We start from the raw sequence: 19,068 nt of genomic DNA, 5'->3' as shown, positions 1-19,068 counted from the left end.
TGTGATGACAGAGATGAACCACTTGAGATGTTTTAGGTCAGCCAGAAGTTCACCAAATACTATAGGTGATTCAATCTTTTTTCTGGAGAGCAGGTGACTATTTGGAATTGCCCTGAATTATAGTGTCTTTTAATCACTATAGACATAGGCAAAATAATTAAGACCATAAGCCTAAGAGTTATTTTAAAAGAAAACTATATGCTCTAATTTCTAAGGTAAATTTTAAATAATTTATGAATAAATGGGAAATAGACAAGTGTAATATGGTTTTCTTTTAAAAGTATGTCAATATATAGATATGTATATAATTGGTCTATAATTTTATTATATACATTAGATATGTATATAATTGGTCTATAATAGTATATAATTGGTCTATATGTATATATAATAGTATGTAATTGGTCTATATGTATATATATAATAGTATATAATTGGTCTATAAGTATAATAGTATATAATTTGTCTATATGTATATATAGGTCTATATGTATAATGTATATATTATAGTTTATAGATTATTATCTATATATAGATTATCTATATATAATAGTATATAATTGGTCTATATGTATAATAGTATATAGTTGGTCTATATGTATATATAATAATATATAATTGGTCTATATAATAATATATAATTGGTCTATAATCTAATTGGTCTATCATATATAATTTCTATTATATACATTAGATATGTATATAATTGGTCTATAATAGATATGTATATAATTGGTCTATAATTTCTGTTGTTTAAAGGGCAGCTTACCCCCTCTGAGTGACAGTGTAGTTAAAAAACATTCTTCTGCCTGATGTTCAAAATTAGTAGCTGGGAAAGTTGAACTAATTAAGTAATTGGCCTGACTCAATACTTGATATGTTAGAATAACATTCATGGGGTGCCTTTAAGTAGGTTATTTCATTAACTATTTGAGGTGGGAGAGTTTCCAAAGTTGACTTGATAGTAGTAGGAAAGTGTCAGAAAGGTATGGCTTTAAAATAATGTGATTGCTTCCATAAGTTAACTCTAAACATTTGTTACTTGCTTCACTCTACACTTTGCCCCCCAGAGTTAAAACACATCATGCTGTATTATCATCATATCCTATTAATACCCCATATATCACCATTGGATACATACACAAAAAAGGCAGGGTTAATTTTTTTTGTTTGGCATTTTTTCAGTATTGTCTCATGACTGTTAAGCACAGTATTCGATGTAGAACCAGAAGTGGGTGAAAGGAAAGCTTTAGACTGTATCACACAATGTGCTTCTTAAGGGGTAATGGAAGGACTCCTGGCCTAAGGAACCTCGGTTGTTTCTAGATGGTGTGTATCTATCCCAATTATAATTTGGAAGCCCATGAGTATAATTAAGTGCTTAATGTGCATGTCTTACAGGTAAAACTAAACAAACTCATTTTACTCCATGTCGATCCCTGTCTTTCAACTGCCCAAATTAGCTCAATCTTGTTCTTACCACACTGTGTTGAAAATGAGAGGTGGGTTTATGATGTAGAAATATAGCCATCCCTTAGTATCCTTAGGGGATTGGTTCCAGTATTCTCCATGGATACCCTAATCCATGGATGCTCAAGTCCCTGATATAAAATGGCATAGTATCTTTGCATAATCTAGGCAGATTCTCCTGTATATTTTAAATCAATTGTTTCTAGATTACTTATAGTACCTAATACAATGTAAATTCTATGTAAACAGTTACGCTGGTTTTGCTTTTTTATTTCTATTTGAGAGACAGGGGTCTTACCGTTCTCTCCAGGCTGGTCTTGAATTCCTGGACTCAAGCGATCCTCCTACCTTGGCCTCCAAAAATGCTGGGATTACAGGCACATGCCACCACGCGCAGCCTGGTTTTTGTCTTTTACAATCAGGGTCTCACTCTGTTGCCTAGGCTGGAGTACAGTGGTGCGATCATGGCTCACCTCAGCAACAACTTCTTGGGCTCAGACAGTCCTCCCCGCTCAGCCTCCTGAGTAACTGGGATTACAGGTGTGCACCACCACACCTGGTTACTTTTTAAAATTTTTTGGAGAGACAGGGTCTCACTCTGTTGCCCAGGCTGGTCTTGAACTTCTGGTCTGTAGCGATCCTCCCGCTTCAACCCCCAAAGTGCTGGGACTACAGGCATGAGCCTCTATGCCAGCCTATACTGTATTTTTATTGGCATTTCATTGTTGTATTCTTATTTATTTATTTGTTTTTCCAGATATTTTTGAGTCGTGGTGGGTGGCATCTGTGAATGTGGAACCTGCGGATGCAGAAGGTTAACTGTGACTGGCATACAGATTTGGTTTGGGAATTACTGTGTGCATTCAGCACCTAAGCAATAGCCACTGAATTTTCAGGGTGGTGGGCACAACCTCCAGCCAGGCACCAGGGTGCAGCCCTTCAGGTCCCTGCTCAACCCAGGCAGTAGGACCTTGGTCACAAGGCTGTTCCTTAGAACCGTTCTTCACTGAACTAAAAGGCATACCCATATTGATTGGTTTGTTTCTCCTTTAAGTAACATTCAAGTTTGTGTGTGTGGAGAGGTTGTAGGGAACAGGATTGTAGGAAGGTGCTCACACCTGTTTTTGTTTGTTTGTTTTATATATATATGGTGGATAGAAAATAAGGATTAATGAATGCAGTTAGGTATTTGAGCACTCTTGTTTATCTTGTGTAGGTGCCAACCAAATATTTTTATAGAGATGTGGTGAAGCCTCTTGGCATGTTCAACTGTGTACTTCAAAATAAGATTTTCTTCATTTGGTACTGACAGTCTCTAAGGTGGGGGAGAAATAGAGACTAAGTCACAGGCCCCATTGTTTATGATGGTAGAACGGGAGGTAGATACTAAATTTTACCAAAAGAAGCTCACAGGTGCTGATGTGTTCAGACGCTTGGGTGAGTGACGTCATTGCACACAACGAAGGTGTGGAGCTCGCAGGCCTTCTATCGTGTGTATATACATATATATGTAATATTTTAATCCAGATTTACTTTCATGTGACATTGTCAGCTCCATGTAATCTCACATGTCGGATTTCATCAACTTCAGGTACAAAAGATTGAGGTGGAATATTGCCCCCAAACCACCTTCTGGGATCGAAGGTCTGCAAGAAGCCAACTTGGCTATATCCTCAGCTTGAAAATCACAGAAGGCCATAAGAGGATTTCCTAAACTTTCTAAAGGTGGTATTGTAGTCAGTAACCACTGGCCCATGGGATGCATTCCCCTCATAGTCTTCAAACCAGAAATGTCAAATGAACATCTCTGCATGATGTCAAATGGAATTTGGGAGGAGAAAAGGGTACAAAGAAACATGTCATCTTTACTTTCCCCCACCTACCACCTTTTTTCTCTCTAAATAGACTCTTTGGAGTCCTGAACGTTTCTCTTCCTCGTTTTCTGCCTCTCTAAGCACATGTCTTTCTCACCAATGTGCTGCTTGTGTCCACATGTGGAGGGAGGAAGCTGTGGCACCTGCTGCCTCCAAGGCACAGGTTTACTCTGGCTTTTATGCAGTTACTCTATCTGTCTTGTTTTCTTCAGCCACATACCTTAACCAGAAAATTGCTACATGAAAAAATTAATTATTAAATCTTTTGCCAGTGCCAACTTGCACAGAGCATGTGTACGGTTTGATGAATTTTCATAAACTAAATATACCTATATAACCAGCACATCAAGAAGCAATTCTTACCAGCACCCCAGAAGCCTCCTGATGCCCTCTTCTGGTCACTGTCCCCCAGTGGGTACTCACCATTCTGATTTATATCAGAGTAGATTAGTTTTGTGTCACCTGCTCACCAGTTTATACTTAAAGTTTAAACAAAATAACTTTTAAACAATTTATCTTTTTTAAAAAATAATTAAAGTTAACCAGGAATGAAGTATTGGTTGTGCTATTAAAATACAAAAGTTCAATATTTGTTCATCATTGAAACTTTCATGCTGTCTGAAGTTCATTTCATTATAAAAACCCCAGGATTGTTATAAGAGCTTAGTTTTGCTGTTTGTTCAGTGCTATAGATCTTCCTTCAGTAGACTATAACCAGAAAACCAAAAGTAAATTTTAAAATGTAGTACAAGCCAGTACATTTTACTCTAAATCTTGAAGATGTATTTTTAAATATTCCAGTTTGTTAAAAATAATGCTGGACATATAACATTTATATGAAAAAAAAACACACTTTAAAAATGAAATTTGTGTCCAGGCATGGTGACTTGCACTTTTAATCTCAGCTTCTCAGGAGGTTAAGGCAGGAGGATCTCTTGAGCCTAGAGGAGTTCAAGATTGCAGTGAGCTACGATCGCTCCGGTGCATTTCAGCCTGGGGACAGAACAAGACCTCATCTATTTACAAAAAAAGAAATCTACTAACTGAGTTCAATTTTATTTGGCATTTAACTTGCAGCCTCTGAATTGTAAATTTGGAAAAAATTTAATATTGCAAGTGGACATTGACATATAGGACTCTTAGCCCAAGGAATCTCTGTTGTTTCTAGATGATATATTTCTATCCCAATTATAATATGGAAGTTTACTATATGGTCAGTTCTAGAAGCTTTTCTACATACTATAATTAGATTCTCTTAGGAGATGTTTTAAAGAACTAGCTCATGAGGAAAAGTTCATCAGGACATGGAATATTAAAGTCATATAGATTCCTTGTAGTTTTGTTCTTATACAGAAATTCTACATTACAGTTTGGAAATAATGAATGTAAATATAAAAACCCAGTCCAGGCCTGTCTTGTACCCCATCAGTTGCTGGTCTGTACTTGGAGTGTGCTGACCAGCTTTGAGAGATGTGTCCATGATACCAAAAACTAAAGTTCAAAGGAAGATAAAGAAAAAGTAGAATGGGCTGGGCGCAGTGGCTCACGCCTGTAATCCCAGCACTTTGGGAGGACAAAATGAGTGGATTGCCTGAGCTCAGGAGTTCAAGACCAGCCGGGGCAACATGGTGAAACCCCGTCTCCACCAAAAATAGAGAAAAATTAGCCAAGAGTGGTGGCACTCGCCTGTGGTCCCAGCTACTCTAGAGGCTGAGGTTGGGGGCATTGCTTGACCCTGGGAGGCGGAGGTTGCAGTGAGCTGAGATCACACCCTGCACTCCAGGCTGGATGACCAACAGAGTGGGACCCCATTTGAAAAAAAAAAAGAAAGATAAAAAGTAAAGTGATATCTTAAAATTTAGTAGAATGGAAGAGAAAAAGAAATATAAATGTGATTTCAAAAGTGAAAAAGGAGAACAGGCAGACTGCCGATGAAAATCAGATGTACTCATATTAGATTGTATAAATTCAGAATTTTCTTAAAGCCAAAGAAGTTGGCTTAAATACAGAGCCAGATGCAAATGGTACCATTTGGTATGGAGCTGCATATTTGGCAGCCAAAGCTGACATAGCATTAAGGTTCTAATGAGTTGGTGTCTGTTTCCTGAAGAGGAAGCTGCCTGTGCTACCTGCTGCTGCAAATGCTGGCTTGTCTACAATGTGCCCTCGGGCATGCGCTATTTAAGTGGCTTGAAAATATGTGATTATGCTTCATGTGCTTGTCCACAGTCTCTGCCCTTATGGAAACAGTGACATTTACAGTTTCTAGAGGGTGAAGTGTTTCTTGGGCTTCAGCATCCCCTGTTTATCATACTCTTTAAGGAAAAAATTGAGTGGAAGCAGTGCGCTGCTCATAGCTAACAGAGCATTTTATATTAGAATTAATTTTACAGATGTCTCCTTACACTCTTGCCCCTCCTGCATACCCATCCCTTGCTGCTTTGGCCAAGAGTCCTCCTTCCAAACCTTAAGCTCGATTGTGCTGCATTCTCTTCTCCTTAGATTCCCCAGTCGTCCTCCATTGCATACGGAACACTGTCTGCCATTTTTAGAACATCATGTGCTTCTGGCTTGGATCCAAGCTCATGGTCTCCACTTTCCTACTCCCCTCTTAGCCACAACTACCTTCAGGATCTCTCCTTGACCTGATTGTTATGGACTTGGCTCTTTCCCTCTCCTTCTGCCCGCCTCCCAACCCCTAACTTCCACCAACTCTCATTAACTTACCAGCAAGCCTTCCCTGACACACACGCACACCTAACATGACTTAATGGTCCCTACTTGCAGCACAGCATCATTTCTCTGTTGCTACACTTGCTACTCTGTTATAATTGACTTTGCTCCCTTCCCATCCCTGCTAAACTGTAAGTTCCTTGCAGGCAGCCTCCAGAACTCCGTGTCCCAGCTATTGAGCATGTTGTGTGGTCCTGAGCCCTGGAGGTTCTTCATAAATCTTTGTCGAATGAATGAATCTAAGAGTCCTATTAGACTGAAAGGATGGCTGTCCACTCCCTAAATGTGATTTCTAAAACAAAAGAGAGTATGTTGGATTTTTTCCCTCTTTCTTCAAGTTGAATCGCCATGAATAGAGCTCCTCAAATTCTGTGATCTATTTATAAACAGAACATTCTCTAAGGACAAGAGACCATGGCCCAGATGGGCCATTCTGCACATACACTGTCTTATACTTTAGAGTTGCTGCTAATCACTTTGGAGAAACACATTTACTAGCAATGTTAGGAAATCACTGCTAAACCATTCAACCTCATAATTTTTGTGCCACTTGTGAATCTCACGGAGAAAACCTGAAATTCACATTTCTGTTGAAAATGATTAAAAAATAGGGTTCAGCATCTTTGTTTCTTCCTTCAGCAAAGCATTTGGAACTAACGGACATGTGTAATTGGTAAATAATTAGTAAATATATTGGGTTGTATCTGTCCATGGAGAATTTATAAAAGCACTTTGTCTTGGATTCATAAATGTTGTACAAATCTTACAATTAGAACTACATACATTTTCAGCACCTGGTGTGATAATAAGCCCGTTCCAGAATGAATGGGCTCAGCAGTGTTTTGTTATTATGCTGCCCACCCAAGAATCATCTATGAAATTTGAAAAAGGTACTTCTACACCAGGGGGAGTATACAACATCAGTTGTCCATGAAGAATTATAAATGCAGGGCCTTGATCTTGGGTTTAGCCCAACCCCATGGCAGATGTAGAAACTAACACACACCTTTAGCTTAAAGCCCAGGAAGCTGCTGTGCTGTCCCCTGCCTGTGTGTATCAGATGCATGGCCACAACCTCATTCTGCCATCACTCCCTGCAGGAGACGGCCACAGGGCTGGGGACATCTACAGAGAGAGATGAAGGGTTAGTGAGCATTTGGGGTCATTAGAGTTTATGTGGAACTTTGTATATTTTCAGAATTTCTTCCCAGACTCACATCCTTCTGAGTGAGCGTTTTGTTTAGTTTTATTTTGTTTTTTGAAATTTTGCAGCTTCCCAAAGGCGAGGCTAAAATCAGGGGAATGCCTGGCACATGTCAGTTAATTAAAAGGACTCTTTTCCTTACTCTGAACCTGTACTAGAATCGAAATAAAAAAAAAATACCAGTGATTGAAGTTAGGAACATTAAGTGATCTTCAGTATTAAATAAAAGTTCACAGGATGTAATGAAAGCACATGAAGTTTAAAACAAAAGGAACCTCATCTCTACTAAAAATACAAAAAATTAGCTGGGTGTGGTGGCGGGCGCCTCTAATCCCAGCTACTCGGGAGGCTGAGGCAGGAGAATCTCTTGAACCCGGGAGGCGGAGGTTGCAGTGAGCCGAGATCATGCCACTGCACTCTACCCTGGGTGACAAGAGCGAAACTCCATCTCAAAATAATAATAATAATAAATAAATAACAAAAGGATGTATGTGGGGCATTTGAATAAATGATGTCACTTCTCCATTTACGTTAGACACAGGGACCTCTCGTACAAGTGAGGAAAGAAGAACCTAAGTGTGGATGTCCTCACATCTGTGGAAATCATTTTAAGTCACCTTCATAAGCAATTTAAAAGGACTTCAGTGACTTCATGGATGCTGACTGTTAGTGGTTGTTATTCTGACTGTGTCAGCCTGGTAGTCCCCACCACTGCCTGAGGCTGTTCCTGATTTCCACAACATAAGCACAAACTCAGGTTTGGCCCTGGACTCATGCACCAGGCAAAGAAGAAAACTTCATCTTCTATTAGGAACCTAAGTTGGTTCCTAGAGCATTTCAGCATTGCTGTTATTTCAGATAGCATACAGTCATATGCCACATACAACATTCAGTCAGTGACAGACCACATATAACACAGGGGTCTCCTGAGATTATAATGGAGCTGCAAAATTCCAATCTCTTAGAGACTTGTAGCTGTTGTAAGGTTGTACTGCAGTGTGCATTACTGCATTACTTGTATTTTAGTGATGATGCTGGTATAAACCTACTATATGCCAGTCATAGAAAAGTCTATCATATACAATTATGTACAGGGCATAATACTTGATAATGATTGTAAACGATAATAAAGTAACGATAATAAATGTGTTACTGGTTTGTGTATTTACTATACTATACTTCTATCGTTCTTTTAGAGTATACTCCTTCTAATTAATAAAAAAGAAAGTTACCTGTAAAACAGCCTCAGGCAGGTCCTTCAGGAGGACTCCAGAAGAAGGCGTTGCTATCATAGGTGATGGTGGTTCCATGCGTGTTACTGCCCCTGAAGACCTTCCAGTGGGACAAGATGTGGGAGGTGGAAGAGTGATGTCGATGGCCATGACCCTGTGTAGGCGTAGGCTAATTTGTGTGTTTGTGTCTTAGCTTTTAACAAAAAAGTTTAAAAAATGAAAAATAAAATAATTTAAGCATAGAAAAATGCTTATAGAATAAATATAAAGAAAAGATATTTTGTACAGCTGTACAATGTGTTTGTGTTTTAAGCTAAGTGTTACAAAAGAGTCCAAAGTTCTAAGAAAATAAAAAGTTTATAGAGTTCAAAAGTTACTAAGCTAAATTACTAATCTTAAGCTAAGATTTATTATTGAAGAAAAAAATCATTTTTTGGTAAATTTCGTGTAAACTTACACTTTGCCTAAGTGTACAGTGTTTATAAAGTCTACAGTAGCATATAGTAATGTCCTAAGACCTTCACATTCACTCACCACTTACTGACTCACCCAGAGCAACTTCTAGTCATGGAAGTTCCATTTATGGTAAGTGTCCTGTACAGCTGTACCATTTTAAAATCTTTTATACCATATTTTTACTGTACTTTTCCTGTGTTTAGATATGTTTAGACAGACAAATACCATTGTGTCACAATTGCCTAGTATGCAGTACAGTGACATGCTGTACACGTTTGCAGCCTAGGAGCAAAGCAATAGGCCATACCACATTGCCTAGGTGTGCGGTAGGCTGTACCATCTAGATTTTTTGTGAGTACATGCTATGATTTCATACAACGATGAAATTGCCCAAGGATGCATTTCTCAGAATGTGTCTGTCATTAGCATGGCATGACTACATTAAATTTAAAAATCTTTTAAAATTCTTTCACTTTGCTTAATGATCTTAGATCCCCGCACACCCCCAAGCCCTTTTCATTTTCCTTATGAGCCGTGCTATGCCATCTTAATAGGGTTTACATTGCTGGGGTTGGTTCCTCTGCACTTTTTAATTATATTGTTGTCCTGGAGAAGTTTTTAGATGACTGGATGTGGTTAGAAAGGTCTGTGACTGTATTCTGGAATGTTAATGTCTAGGAAGCCCTCATCCTGTGCTCAAACCAACCTGTGAACCTGAAGAATGTTGCACTCTTCGGGAAACTCATAATCATTGGATATTGGCACTGGATTTGAAAGGATCTCAGGCTTTTGGGAGAAGAGATGAACTTGGCCTGGGCACACCTTTAGTAATGAGTTTGGTGTTTTGCTTGTTTATTTGTTACACTGTTTTTTCAACTGGTTTATATTCCTTGAGAACGTGTACTCTCAGGCAGTGAAAGTAAACACAATTTTGTGGCTCCTAGAAAACTGGTAATAAATAATATGGATCTAACAAGAAGAAGTGGCCTGGGTTTACCTGTTTACGTTTCATGACTATCTGAGCTAAGTGGAAGTTTTCACATTTTTCACCCTCTTAGTGAATTACTATTAAACATTCAGTTTATACATCAAAATAACTATCTTTATTCGTTTTTGGAAAGAAAGGCTATCTCTTGGTGTCCAGGAAACAGAAGACTAGCATCAGGCTGGGGGCTCTGCACAATTCCAGGACTCTCTCTCTGGCCAATGAAGGGTGGGGAAAATCTCATTCTGTGGGGATCAGACGATTCCTGTGCAAAAAGCGGCTGAGTGTAGCACCCCCCATCCCTGCCAGGTGACTGCCTGTACAGAGCTGGCTTTCCCACCCTCCTCTCACTGGCCATCTTGCAGACAGACCCCAGGTACGTCACCTCTGTTAGTTGTGTTGGTCCGTCACACCACGTGAAGTGGAAAGTGGCACAACACAGTGGCTAGCCTCATCACAGTCTCCACGATTAAATAAAGGATTGGCTGTCTCCCTGGCTCAAAGGTCAGGTGCCGTGTGGGCAGGGCCCTCTGTTCAGTCCTGCTTGGTGTCAGGAAGGGGTGAGGTGCAGAGAGGACAGTTGGAGGCCCAGCCACCTGGGCAGGTGCGAGGGAGAACAGCCAACGGGTGTCCCCTTGGAGCTGTCTAGGCTTAAACATCAGACTTGGATGCCCCCCACTGCTGTGTGTGAGCCTCCCTATCAGTCAACTTAATGAGAAGAGCTTAAAAACAAACAAACCCTTTCTTCCCTCCCCAGGGTTCTTTCACGTTCTCAAAGGTCTGACTGACAGCTTTGAAGGCCCTGCTTCTGCCCAGAGAGCCAAACCAGCAGTGGGAGGGGACGTCTGCACTTTGTAAACAGTCAACCGATGCCCTCCCTGACTAGGTGGGAGCTGGAGCCTCTCTGCCCCATTTCCAAATTGCGGGCTTCCTAGGATGGGAACAGTTATCCCTGAGTTTAAAGGGCGGTCGATATTTTGAAGTTCCTGGGGGAGAAGATGAAAGGATGAAACAAGATGTGTGACAGTTTGCTGCAGAAAATTAACAGAGTAGCCCTAGTTTGGTTTTTGTCCAAATATCTAAATGGAAGAAGACAAGCTCGGTGCACAAGGAAGCTGCCAGAAGCCTACACCCCTTTCCCCATTGGTTGTACCTGTTTGAAAGGTGCCCCTCCCCTCCAAATGAAGAATTCTAGGGAGTCTGCAGCTCCCTTCCAGGCCTTCCTCTCCTGGAGTATCTGTCTTGTACTTGTGGAATATTCTGTTCACCACTCCCAAAATCCCCTCCAAAGCCCACCACCCCTCCCCTGCCACCAGTTCTTAAGATATGGGAGCTCATCTCATTTGCTTTTATATCCCCAGTGGTTAGCAGATTTCTTCCATAGATGTTTGTTAACTAAAAGAAACTCCTTTCACCATAGATGTGGGTTTATTACAACCTAGCAATGGCCCACCACCAGTCTACTTTGAATCTTACACCAGCTTACAGCAGCATGTAATGACACTCCCTCAATGATGCATTTCATAAGTGGTTTTTTTTTTTTTTGTATTGCACTCCCTGATTCATGCTGTCTAGCCACAATTCACACATGTGGGGGCACAATTTCAGACATTTGAAAAACAAATTGACCTATGATGTTGTCTCTGAAACCCCCAAACTCTACACAGATGGTAGATTGATGACAGTTTTGTCATATTGGATTCTCTCCTTGGCATTCTTCAGTTTCTAGTCTCCCAATCTGTTTCTTTCTCATCTCCCATCTCTGTGTCTGATAACGGCAGTTCTAAGTGTTAGCAGCAAGCATGTTTGAAGCACTGCTAGAGGCTTCCGGCACAGCGATCTTCGCTTTGGGACTTGTACACAGATATTTAGTTTATTATGGCCGGTTCTAAAAAGTTATGACCTATGAAGAGTTTATTTTCAGTAAAACTGTGGTCAGAATTGGACATTTAATCTGAAATCCATATGGCACTGAGATGCGCGGTGCATGAATGCACTTTGTAACCTGTAGAGGGCAGCCTGTGAGGAGAGACCGGGGCTTTGGAGTCCACAGATTTAGTCTCAGATTCCAGGCCCTGCACCTTGTGGGGATATGTGTGAGTTACCTTTTTCTTTCCTTCTTTCTTTTCTTTCTGTTTGTTTTAACAAACCACGAAAAAATTAACCATATTCCAGGCTTCCGTTCCTTCCCCTGTAAAGTGAGAGTAAATGATCTGGTTCCTTTTGACAAACGGTATTTTAAATTGCCAGCCAGAACACCTGTGCTGGGCTCAAAGGTAGCATTTATGGCTATTATCATTAGGACACAATAGGAGAATTAAAAGAAAAAGAATTCTTGGCATGTCTAGTACATTTTTTGGCTCTTGCTTAAGCAGCGTAAGTGGCATAGGGTTTTGTTTGTTAGTTTCGCTCTTGCCTTACCTTCTTATATAATACCTTATTCTTTGAGATGACTTATGACTGATTTAACTTACAACCCAGACAGTGGCTTTTGTTGGGGGGAGGGAGCGGTTGAGGAAAAAAAAACAGAAAGTCTTGGATAGAAATCCCCTGACTTTGAGTCCTCCGTGGGACACAAGCAAACAGAATTTTAATCTGCTGCTTCTAGTCCACATTTGGTGTTCAGTGGAACCAACCCTCTTTGAAACTGAATGCTTACTTAGCAGCCAGTGCTCATTTTGGCGGCGGGGGTCGGGCAGGGGGTGGGTTCCTAACCATTCTGTGCTCTGAAAGATTAGACCTGCATGAAGTGCAGCCTCTGCTTAGAGAGGTAATCAAGTATTAGGAGGAAAAAAAAAGCAGAAGGACTTTGAAGTTCCATAAACCTCGTCATTTGGGATTTTTGAAGTTCTTAGAAATGACTTCACCTTTGTTGTCTTCTAAAATCATAGGCTTTGCCGATGCACCACCGGGTAACAGAGTTAGATGGCCCTGGCACAGAGTGAATACTCGTTCAATGAATGGAGAGAGCACAGCTGAAATAATTCAGAGAAAGGGGAAAAAAATAAGAAAAAGGAAGAGGGATAAACAATTGTCACATGTCCAGATTGCCAACAGTGGAATCATGACAAAAATTTTCTGAAACTGAAGAGCCTTGTTGTTTAAAATAAAAGGCTGAATAAAATGGGGTCAAAGCAAAGGAGCTTTGGAGTCAGTTTGGATTCAGATACTGACTCTGATGCTTCCAAGTTGTGTGACAGCCAGGGCTGGCTGTGGGACCCTGTGCGAAATTAGAATGTGGAGCCATTTATTCAAAAAACAGGAAAGACATGCCCTCCAGGGTACTAAAACAAAATGTTTTGCCCTTTCCTTCCCACTGCTTCCCTGCCCTCCTTTCCCTTCTCTTCCTTGCCTCTTGAATTGTCACAGTATTCTTAATGTTCTAAGTAAAGAAAAATTAAAAATTTAATTATTGGTGTGATTTTTTTCTGTTTATTATTAACTCGTGCAGTTCCAGTTTTAAATGCAAATTTAAAAGCATTTAACTTGTTTGCATAATCACTGAAGTTACACAATTTGTATTTCATAGCTGTTACATGCCTATGTATTTCTTTCTGACCAGAGGAAACACTGCCAAAAACTAATTCTGTTGTTTTTATTTCACTTCTTGATACATGCGTGTTTTACCAGCACATTCTACCTTCAGCTTCCTGATGAGTAAGGCAGGGCTTTCCTTCTGTGTCACCATTTGGAACACAAGTGTTTGGCCAATACAAGGAAATAAGAAAGGACGTGATAAGGGCCTTGGTCGGTTGTGTTTCTTAAAGTACAATTGCCTTATTTTTGTGTTTGAAGCTAGTTCTGGTTCTAACAGAAAGCATGGCCTCTGGGAGCTGTGGGATCCTCCACTTGTTGTAGAGGTACCATACTCACCTTGCACTCGTTTTGAGTCCTGCTGAACTCCCAAGCATTGTGGCCTCACCAGAGTCCTGTGCTCATGAGGCATCATGAATGTTAGACAACTTTCTAGTGGGCAGCAAGGAACGGTGGACAGGATGTGGCACACGTATGACCCATGTCTGCTTCATCGTTCCACTCTCTCCCATCTGACTTCAGGTACAGCATACAAAGTCAAAGACAGAGTTATTGAGAACTTCAGGCCAGAGGCAGGAGAGCATTAAAACAAGCGTGGCTCTTCTGGGTGTCAGGTCCCACATGACTGCGTAGGTCACATGCCCAGCAAGCCAGCCCTAGAGACTTCTGATGGATTCTTAACCTCAAGGAGCCTTCATTTCTTCATCATAAAATTGAGGCCATATTATTACCTAACTCATAGGTTGTTCTTCTGTTTAAATGAAGCCATCTTTATAATTTAGGTGCTAATATCCTTGGTACCTAATAAGCCTTTAATAAAAGTTAATTCCTGCCACTTCTACTGCTGAGCAAGTTTTCAAATGTGATGGCAAAGACAGCCTAATGCAAATGCAAGTCGTTAAATGTCATTAAATGTCACCTCTAGAACTGAGCAGGCTGCAAACAAAATGTTACAAGTCACAAATATATTTTATTATCTCTTGAAAACAGTGTACAAATGAATAAGCAAATAAAATATAGTAGCCTAAAGGCTTTGGAGAACTAATCCATTTTATAAAAGTATAAGGCCTGAATTCCAGTCCCACATCTCTTTAAGTGTGGGCAACTTGCTTTCCTCCTCTGTACCTCCGTTTCCTTGTGTCTAAAGTGAGAGTGTCACACATGTCTGACATGGGCCCTAAAAATTGTTACATCATGGCTTAGTGTCTTACAACGAGGATGGACCTAAGGTAAAAGTTAAGCCACATAAGTAAATGTTCGTAATAAGGATGAGATGGAGAGAAGAGGTGTAACAAATTTTACTATTGCTTACTACCTATTACTGTTACCTGTTGACCGGGTGTTTCCATGTGTTAAGCGCTGTACAGCTTGCTTTCTCCCCAGACAAGGCTCTTCCCTAGCAGAACTGATGCACGTGTACAGCATGTCAGTATCACGTAGACACATACTGTTTTGTAGCCACATTTCACCCCTGTAGAAACTCTAAGCATGTGCATCTGTTTAAAGGGTCCTGCATAAATAAAGCTCTCTAGGTAGGCTGAAATGCCTGGAATTAATACCCTTCTAAGGGCAGAGTTTTCTTGATGGAGTAAGATACAGTAGTGTGCTGGAGTTGGCTTGTACCTTTTCAGGAATTTTATGAGCCAGTTTAAAAACAAACATGGGCAAATGCTCCACACTCATCACTTTCTGATTATTTTATTTCATTTTGCAATTTATTTCATATTATCTGCGCTCTCGAAGTTATTTACCTTTATTGTATCTGTGTGGTGGAATACTCATACAATGATGAGCTCTTGCACATCGCATCCCAGTTCTGTTCAGTAACATCCCATTGGTAGTCTGAAATTGGCTATAGTGGAAGTGTTTACACCATAGAAAGGGCAAACACTTAACAATCAGGGTTCTTCCTCCACTCCCCCTCCCTGAGAGATGATTGTAAAACATTTAATAGCACACTACTGAGTAGGAATCAAATTTACTGTTGGAGTTCCTTTTGGAAGATTTGTTAAAAGCTGTGGCTATTGCAGACTATTAGAGAACCCATTAGAAAGTGTGAAAAGGGAAAAGGACAAGAAGAGAATGAAGATTCTTTGAGCATCTGTGCCTGGCAATACATTAATTGCCTTTCCTATGGAGCCCAATTAAAATCTTCCTGAAGGCGGGCTAGGTTGTATGATATTACATCTGTCTTCCAGTTGAAGAAACTGATCTGAGGTTTAATAACCTGCCCAAGTTGATACAGCTAATAAATGAAAAAACTTATGTTGGAAATGTATTTGAATCCAGGTATTTGTTATCCAAATGCTTATTATCTTTGCTTTCTTGAATGGGAAATGTGAATACATTTTGCAAAAAGAATAGTGTTAAATGCTATAGTAAGATTTTTGTGAGTATAATGAATTCCATATTCTGTCTTTCATTCAAGTATTTGTACATCACACGCTGAAAGTAAAATGTGCCAATCACTGGTCATGTAAAAGTTCTGCCCAGGGAGGAATAGTTACCTATGAAGTGTTGCAGGAACAGGGGAGAAGACCAGGGCCCATCAGGGCAGGAGGCTTAAGAAAGCAACCCTTGCATAGGCTTGCCGGTGTGTGTCTGGCAGTGCCTGTAGTCTCCAGGGCTTGAAGTGCTGCAGGGAGAGAGGTTGGTTTTGGTAGAGGTAACAAGAATTACAGGATTGTGATCAGACAGACATCTGTGGGTAGTTTGGAGATTCCAACCAGTGGGTTGAACATTGTTTCTGTGGAATGCGGTTGCCCATCTTCCCAGCCTCCTCTGGCTTTTACTCCCTGGATCCCTTCTAGTGCAGCGCTTCTAGGGGCATGCAATCCAAAGGAAAGTTTTGACATGACAGGATCATGGGCCATGCCCACCCAGATTTCGTTTCAGTGAGTCTGGGATAGAACCCAGGTAGTTGCATTTCAAACACACCTCTTTAGAGGTTCTGAGGCAGCACCAGGCACCGCACTTCCAGAAATAATATTGTTTTGTAGCTTCTGTGCTGTCTTCCCAAGTAAGACGAAAGAACACGCACGTAATGATAATAATATCTCTTCCTAGCTCCACATCATCTTTTATACCCAGTCTCTATCGATCCCCACAATTACCTTGTGAGATGTTCAGAGCAGTTAATTACTCTTCTTATTTTACAGTTGGGAGAACTGGGGATGGGAGAGGTTAATTAAGTAGTGTCAGGTCCTACCTTTAGCAAATGGAGGACCCAGATTTCTCAGTGTTTTGCAGGTGTATTTCCTTGGTTGCACAGTGCCCCATAGTCGCTACTGCCTACACGTTCTACAGATGCTACTTCATGGTGGTCTGCTCTGGAACCAGCCTCAGAAACATTGTGCGTTAGACAGGGGGTCACCTGTGCTTCCCAAAATATTTTGAACCCCATTGGAATGATTCTACACACTTTACAGTGTGTAGTTTTGTTCTTGAGGTTCCTCATTCCCAGTTTCTGCAGCATCCTGTTTAGCTACAGAACTCCAAAACATTCAAGAAGCAAAAATCCATGATCCAATCTGTTCTGTATCATTGGATGACAAGGAGCATATCATGAGTGGAATAGATTTCTGTAGGTTGTTAAGTATTTCGGTCCCTTTCCATCACTGAATGTTGGAGAACAAGAGAGCAAACATGAACCAGGCAACCTGTCCTCTCATTCTGTGTCTGCCTCCAGCTAGCTTTGTAACCATAGGTAACTCGCCTCGTTTCTCCAGACCACGGGCTCCTCGTTTGTAGAAAGAAATTTGGAGTCCTTGTAAGGCCTGTCCCAGCTGTAACACACATGATGGAAAACTTCCAAGGGAGAAAAATATCCCCAGGAATACCATGTTCTTTAGCTTTTCTAATAGAAAAAAAAAAAAAAAAAAGACGTTTACATTGTAAGCAATGCACTCATGATTCTATTATTGTATTCATTTATTTTTAGGTTGGGAAAAATAGAAACATATTTTATCAAATTAATTAGATTTAAAATAGCTCAATGACTTGTTTTCTCCACCATTTAGTCATTTTCTTGGCTGATTTGCCCTGTCTCTGTCTAGAAATGTTTTTTCTATGCCCTGCCTCAGGTTGGTGCCTGAGTCATAAAGTAAAGCGTAATTCCTCTCAGCCCATGCTTCTCACTTGTTTTCACTTAGACTGATATTTTGTTTTATTGCAGAATTGGGACTAATAATTTTACTCTGAGTTAAGCAACCAAGCCAGAAATGCTTTTTTTTTTTTTTTCTTCACATAATTCAGTGTAAACCCATAGTAGCCATACATGCCTTAACTTGAACTTTACATTCTGAGAGAGCCAGAACATTTTTAGGGTATCTTTTTTTCTTTGAAATCAAAGTAATAAGCCTACACTGTTCAGAAATGAATTCTAGGTATAGATTTTTGTCAAATTCATCTGACACTTGAAATAAATTTCAGACTGATGAATTCAGTGTTTGTTTGATAGAGATCATAAATATTTTCCTTTCTTGAAAAGCAATCTAGGGAGTATGTATTTGTACTGTAGTTAATGCTGTGTTAAGTCAGTGTAATATAGCTGCTGCAAACATTTGTAGAGCAAAGAAAAAAAGCCTTTATTTAAATCTTGCCAAGAGCAGAAATGAAATGAGCAAAAGCACACTGGAGTGAGAGGCAACATAAAGATTGGTACTGCTTCACGACTCTGGTGCAGCAGCATTAGCATTTCATTTAAGCTGCATATCATATACGGAATGATCACTCGTAATTTCATGTCTGACTGTGTGGCTTCAAGAGATGTTTGTTGAGTGAATAAATGTTGGATTAGTGCTTTCTTTTGTGATACAGAACTGTCATTTAATCAGCGTGGAAATTAGATGCAGATACCCTTATTGTAATTCCATTTGTATATTTACATAAGAGTATGAAATAAGAATGAATGAGGTTGGATGCCGTGGCTCATGCCTCTAATCCCAGCGCTTTGGGAGGCCAAGGGCGGGCAGATCACTTGAGGTCAGGAGTTCAAGACCAGCCTGGCCAACATGGTGAAACCCCATCTCCATAAAAAAATACAAAAATTAGCCAGGCTTGGTGGCGGGTACCTGGAATCCCAGCTACTCGGGAGGCTGAGGTGAGAGAATCGCTTGAACCTGGGAGACAGAGGTTGAAGTTAGCTGAGATCACGGCCACTGCACTCCAGCCTGGGTGACAGAGTGAGACCATCTGAAAAAAAAAAAAAAGAATAAATGAACATCTATTTTATTTAGTAATGAAATATTCTTGGCTTGACACAGGCACAATGAAGACTTCACCAATTATTTCCACTAAATTATAGGATCATGGAAGATAAGAACATGTTGTATTGTCTTTTTAATCCCCACCATCTAGCACAGTGCCTGGATATATAATAAATGTCTAATACATACACACACACACACAATTATTTATAAAAATGAGTATTCTCATCAAGGGGTAGGTTGGCAGTTTATATGCCATGACTTATTTACAAATTGGGAGAAAGAGATTTCCATAGGTCAGAGAGAGGTTAGGGCAGTAAGGAAAAAGGGCCGGGATGGGCTGAGATGAGAAGATAAACAGATTACTTGTTTA

The 19,068-nt window shown here is 40.2% G+C and overlaps 1 protein-coding gene and 1 long non-coding RNA gene across 7 annotated transcripts in view; both read left to right on the top strand.

The window, feature by feature from the left end:
- Nucleotides 1-19,068, top strand: part of ST6GAL2 (ST6 beta-galactoside alpha-2,6-sialyltransferase 2) — an 84,474-nt gene that overhangs the window by 6,897 nt on the left and 58,509 nt on the right. The window lies entirely within an intron of this gene.
- Nucleotides 658-18,705, top strand: LOC134759689 (uncharacterized). The gene is made up of 2 exons (XR_010136252.1): nt 658-9,320; nt 12,846-18,705. It is a non-coding gene; the product is annotated as an uncharacterized LOC134759689 (long non-coding RNA).

Source organism: Pongo abelii, chromosome 12, assembly GCF_028885655.2.
Source record: "Pongo abelii isolate AG06213 chromosome 12, NHGRI_mPonAbe1-v2.0_pri, whole genome shotgun sequence".
In the NCBI taxonomy this organism is placed as follows: domain Eukaryota; kingdom Metazoa; phylum Chordata; class Mammalia; order Primates; family Hominidae; genus Pongo; species Pongo abelii.
The sequence above is the reverse complement of the archived record's forward strand: the minus strand, read 5'-3'. Positions and strand labels throughout refer to the sequence as shown.